The sequence below is a fragment of the Acomys russatus genome, chromosome 15 (assembly GCF_903995435.1).
Source record: "Acomys russatus chromosome 15, mAcoRus1.1, whole genome shotgun sequence".
Taxonomy (NCBI): Eukaryota; Metazoa; Chordata; class Mammalia; order Rodentia; family Muridae; genus Acomys; species Acomys russatus.
Window position 1 is genome coordinate 36,467,181 of NC_067151.1, and position 6,000 is coordinate 36,473,180.

Below are 6,000 nucleotides of genomic sequence, written 5' to 3' on the forward strand. Positions count from 1 at the left end.
AACATAACAGAGAGTTTGGGTGACTGTTCAGGTAGAAAACTATCTCTGTCATCTTCTCATTTGGAAAGCTACTAACCTGCACTCCCAGCATACTCAGGTAATCACATTTGTTCCTTCTCAAGTCTCTGATGGTGTTGAAGACCAGGTAGTTTACTTTTACAATGAAGCTTAGTTGTTTAGGAGTTAAGATGTTTTTTAGCTACAAATAGAAGTTTTAAGTCGATAATGACAAGATGTGATGGAGACTGATTTACATTCAGAATCTTAGATGCACCAAGATAAGAAAGATGTTTTCTTCGAGGCTGCCAAATACAAACAGCCCAAACACTAAGAATGTGTTTATATATTTATATAACCCCTGGTTGAGTCACAGTTATTTTTATTATGGGTAGTTTATTGTATATGTGTGTGCAAAAAAAAAAAGAATAATAAAACTCATCACACACATGTATAAGTAATAAATTCTTGTTCTATAAATGAGCTTGGAAATCACAATATGTTTGAGAAATGAAGCACAGATAGCCACTCACACGTCGTTCTCAGGATACATTCAAATCACAGATGGCTCCTTTTCAAATGCAGCTGTTCCACTGGACTTTACAGCAATATATTTATACCTTCACACAATATTATCATACATTACACATACTTGAAAGTTCTATCTTATTCTTGCACAATTGAAAAGATTGTATATTGTAAATGTCGTTAAAAAAAGAGAGGGTACACTACTCTTTGTAATTTATCTGGTGAACAAACTTTATGGTTGTCGGATATAGTTTCTAAAGTTGTCTAAGGTTCGCCATCACACGCTACTTTGGCAATTTACAATGTTCTTCTCCTTTTATTTTTATGTATTGCTAAGGGGACCCAGAGGCTTCATTGGACTCAGATTCACTACTGAGTCAAGAATATATGTGGTATAATTTTAATTTTGTAATATTTTTACATTTTTATCTATATATTTGATTGTGTGTAGGTGCACATATGTATGTTTCTACTTATGTATATATGTATGGAAGTCACGTCTATACTGCCACCTTGTGGGGTATGGGCATCAAGCCTCCAGGAAAGGCCCTCTGCCTATTGAAGGAACATCTCATCAGCCCTCATTTTTTAAGTTTATTAAAACTTTATTGTAAAGAAGTTGTAAGTAAGGAAACATCACAAAGTGAAATTAACCTGACCCAAAGTGTATACAAATCAATGAACTTCTGTACAGTTAGAACAACCATTCTGAAGCAATGGACTTTCACATTCAAATATCATCAAATATATTTTATACTCTTATCTACCAGGCAAAACTGAAAAAGTCTGTTTGAGACTTAAAACTACAAAAACAGTTAGCTTTGCTCCGTTTTTTTGGCTCATGTCCATTACTTGCATTCAGTCTTTCTTGTTAGCTAATATTTACAAGTACATGGAATAGTAAGACACCATCTTGGTGGTTTAGGATAGTCTTAGCTTATTCAGACAATAATAGCTTAGAAAATATTATTGACAACATATACAGCATGAACAAGGAACAGCAATGATTTGTTTCTCACAACTCTGGAAGGAGAAAAGTAAAAAAGAAAAGAGAAGAAAAGAAAAGAAAAGGATTTTCTGTCTGTGAGGGAGCATTATGTTAACACCTTTTCTTGTTGCTGAGACAGAGCATGAAACTGAGACTCTTTAAGGATGGAAGGATTGACTTGGGCTCATAGTTTAGGAAGATCTTTTCTATCATGGTGGGAGGGCATGGCAGAAGGAGTGACTTGTGCTTGTCAGTGGGACCACAAAACAGCTAGTTGCTTCCCTCACATCAGCAGTGGGAAGCAAACTGTCAAGAACCAAGGAAAGGCTATCTCTCCCTAGGCCCACTTTATAAACCTGCATTTATCTATAAGCTATGCCCCATTTTAAAATATCTCATGTTCCCAAAACAGTATTGTTTACTGGGGATCTAGTTTTGGATCCAGAGTCTCCGGTACACATTACACAGTCAGCACTTAGTAAATCTGTTTTCTTTTCCTCATATTTTCTTTTCTTCCACTGTTGTCTACACATGGTGAAAAATATAATACAAATGGTGTGTGTGTGTGTGTGTGTGTGTGTGCTCGCGCGCATGCATGCATGCACCTGTATGCACATCCCTGTAGAGACTATGGATCAATCATGTATGTTGCTCTCAGGAGCTCTCTGCCTTGTTTGACAGAGTCTCCCACTTAACCTAGAATATGATGGTTGGCTGCCCAGTGAGTGTGGGATGTGAAACAGACTTGTGTGAGAATGTGTGGTGTTTTTCCGCTGGAAACAGGCTTGTGAGAGAACAAGTGATGTTTGTTCAGTGAAAGAGGAACTGCCTCTTGTAGAGGCATGGTCTTTGCCAACTGATAAACATCCTCGCATGTATGTGTGTGTGTGTATGTGTGTGTGTGTGTGTGTGTGTGTGTGTGTGTATGTATGTGTATATATATATATATGCTTGTAACAACAATTGATGATAAAAAGAGACCATGAAATTTGTAGGGAGAAAAGAGAAAATGGAAATGATGTAATTGTATGAAAAATTTAAAAAACAATGAAAGAAGAAAAGTTCCACTACTTCTCAACAACCCAACAGCCATATCTCAAACTCAAGAAACCCTAAGGTGCGAAGAAACACATAAACCATAGGAGCGTCTTTCTGTATATGCCTCTTCAGAGAACAAGGGCCATACCTACTGGATACATTCAGTTTCTTGTTATTGTGACAGTGGTATGAATCAGTATTTCAGGACAGTGACAAGATAACCAATAAACTTCACTGGGAAGGATCACTGTATGATGCAGTAGAGGTTTTAAGTTAAACATTACAAGCAGGAGGAATGTATGATTAGAGAGTGAGATCAGAGAAAAATTGAAGGGGTTAATTCTCATAAGCGAGGCCAGCAATCCCAGAAGTCTTCCCCCCCACAAAGTCTTATGTGTATTGTGTCAGTTGAGTCACATCCAACAACTAAAACTAACCTAAATTATAAGATAAAAGAAAAAATATTTTGCAGATGTTTGAAAACATACGCTATCCTGTGGGAAGCATGAGTTTATCATATGGAAAAAGTGAGAAAGTATTTTTTACTCTAACATGTTTGAAACTGACCTGGTTAGAAGTGAAGTGGAGGAGGAGGCTTCAGAGATGCCACAGGTGTCAGTCAACTAATATGACACTGATAAATATTTTATTATTATTATTATTATTATTATTATTATTATTATTATTATTATTATTATTATTATTATATTTAGATTTCATATAAATTGTTATGGCTTCACTTGTACTTTCCCATTCCTCCCTCTCTCCTTCCCTCTTTCACCCTATTCCCCTCCTCTAGACTTCTGACAGAAGGAGACCTTCCCCCCTCACCACCACCATAAGACCACAGCTTATCAGGTCTCATCCAAACTGCCTGCTTCCCTTTTCTCTGTATGCCACCATATTAAGGAAAAATTCTACCAGACCTTCAAAGAAGAGTTCATATTGATACTCTTCAAACTACTCCACAAAATAGAAATGAAAGGAGCATTACCAAACTCATTCTGAGGACCCATTCGTCTTGATATCTAAACCCCACAAAGACCCAACAAATAAAAAGAACTTCAGACCAATTTTTCTTGTGAACATTGATGCAAGATACTCAATAAAATACTTTCAAAATGGTATCCAAGAACACATCAAAGATATCATTGACTATGACCAAGTAGGATTCATCCCAGGCACACAGGGATGGATCAATATACAGAAATCCATCAATATGATCCACCATATAAACAAACTGAAAGAAAACAACCACATAATTATCTCCTTAAATGCAAAACAAAAGCATTTGACAAAATCCAACACCCATTCATGTTTAAAGCCTTGAAGAGATCAGGGATACAAGGCACATACCTAAACATAATAAAGGCTATATACAGCAAGCCAATAGCCAACATCAAATTAAATGGAGAGAAACTCAAGGAAACTCCACTAAAATCAAGGCTAGACATGGCTGCTCACTCTCTCCATATCTCTTTAATATAATTCTAGAAGTCCTAGCTAAAGCAGTAAGACAACAAAAGGAGATCAAGGGGATCCACATCAGAAAGGAAGAAATCAAAGTATCAGTATTTACAGATGATATGATAGTGTACATAAGTGACCCCCACCTCAAATTCCACCAGATTCTGGTAAATCTTAACAGAAAATGAAAGTAATCACTTCTAAACTGTTAGAATCCACTTCAGAGCCTCAGCAAAATCAACTGTTGGGTATGCAAATGTTATCTCTCTTTTCTCCCATAACTACTTTCTGCTATTTTGTGCGTGCAAATTTGCAGATGTGAAAGCAGTGACCTTGTTCTTTGATCTTAAGTCTGTTCCCTTTTTTGTTGTGTCAGTGACTTACTCTTATTTTAATATCTGAACTCCATTGCTGCTGCTGGCTGTGCATGAGTCCCCACTCACACCAGTAGGTATTAACTGACTAACTAGAAAGATTGTCCCCTATTTATAGAAAAATTTTATCAAACCCCTATATGTGAAAAGCAGTAAATCCTTAGGTGTTTCAAATATATGATTCCTTTTCCAATAACTACTTTATTAGAAATGATGGACATAGAAGTGGATTAAATTTAATTTCTGGACAATATGACAAGTTTTTTATAGGACACTTACAGTAATATTTATGTTATAGCAGTGAATAATGTTCATTAGTGTTCTACTTTAAATTATCTTAAGATAAGCCTACATGATTCAGTGAAGATATATAATCAAATGAGCAATTTGATAATTTCAGTAACGTAGACCTTGGAATTTATTGTTGTGACTTAATGGACCACATTAAGTAAATAATCTTCTTAAAGAAATTAAACCCTATGTGTGTGGATTCATATCTGGGTCTTCAGTTCGATTCCACTGATCAACCAGCCTGTTGCTGTGCCAGTACCATGCTGTTTTAATTACTATTGCTTTATAGTACAGTTTGAGATCAAGTATGGAGATTCCTCCAGAGCACCTTTTATTGTACAAGATTGTTTTAGCTATTCTGGGTTTTTTGTTTTTCCATATGAAGTTCAGAATTGAACTTTCAATGTCTTTAAAAAACTGTGTAGGTATTTTTGATAGGGATTGCATTGAATCTGTAGATTGCTTTTGGTAGGATGGCCATTTTTACTATGTTAATTCTCCCAATCAATGAGCAAGGAAGATCATTCCATCTTCTCATGCCATCTTCAATCTCTTTCTTCAGAGTTTTGAAATTTTTTTCATACAAGTCCTTCACTTGCTTAGTTAGAGTAACTCCTAAATATTTTATATTGCTTGTGGCTAATGTGAAGGGTGTGGTTTTCCTAATTTCTTCCTCTGCAAGCTTGTCATTTGTGTATAGGAAGGCTACAGACTTGATTTGGGCCCAGGGGTCCCGCTCAAACTAAGGCACCAGCCAAGGACAATACAGGCGGTAAACTTTAAACCCCTACTCAGATCTAGCCAATGGTAAGAACATTCTCCACAGTTGAGTGGAGAGTGGGGTATGACTTTCTCATGTACTCTGATGCCTCACATTTGGCCATGTCCCCTGGAGGGGGAGACCTGGAGGCACTCAGAGGAAGGATAGCAGGTTACCAAGAAGAGATTTGATACTCTATGAGCATATACAGGGGGAGGTAATCCCCCCTCAGGAACAGTCATAGGGGAGGGGAATAATGGGAAAATGGGAGGGAAGGAAGAATGGGAGGATACAAGGGATGGGATAAACATTGAGAGGTAACAAGAATAAATTAATAAAAAAAATTAAAAAAAATACATAAATCTTAAAAAAAAGAAAAGAAAAAATTGTGGACAAAAAGAATATGCCAAATACAAACCTAGATATACACAAAGAATAAAGCATTTTTAATATAGTAATATACAAATAAAAAAAAAGAAATTAAACTCTACTTTTAAAAATGGACTATTTAAAAACTAAAGGTTAGAGAAGAGAGGTTAAAAATTGCAAGTTTATCA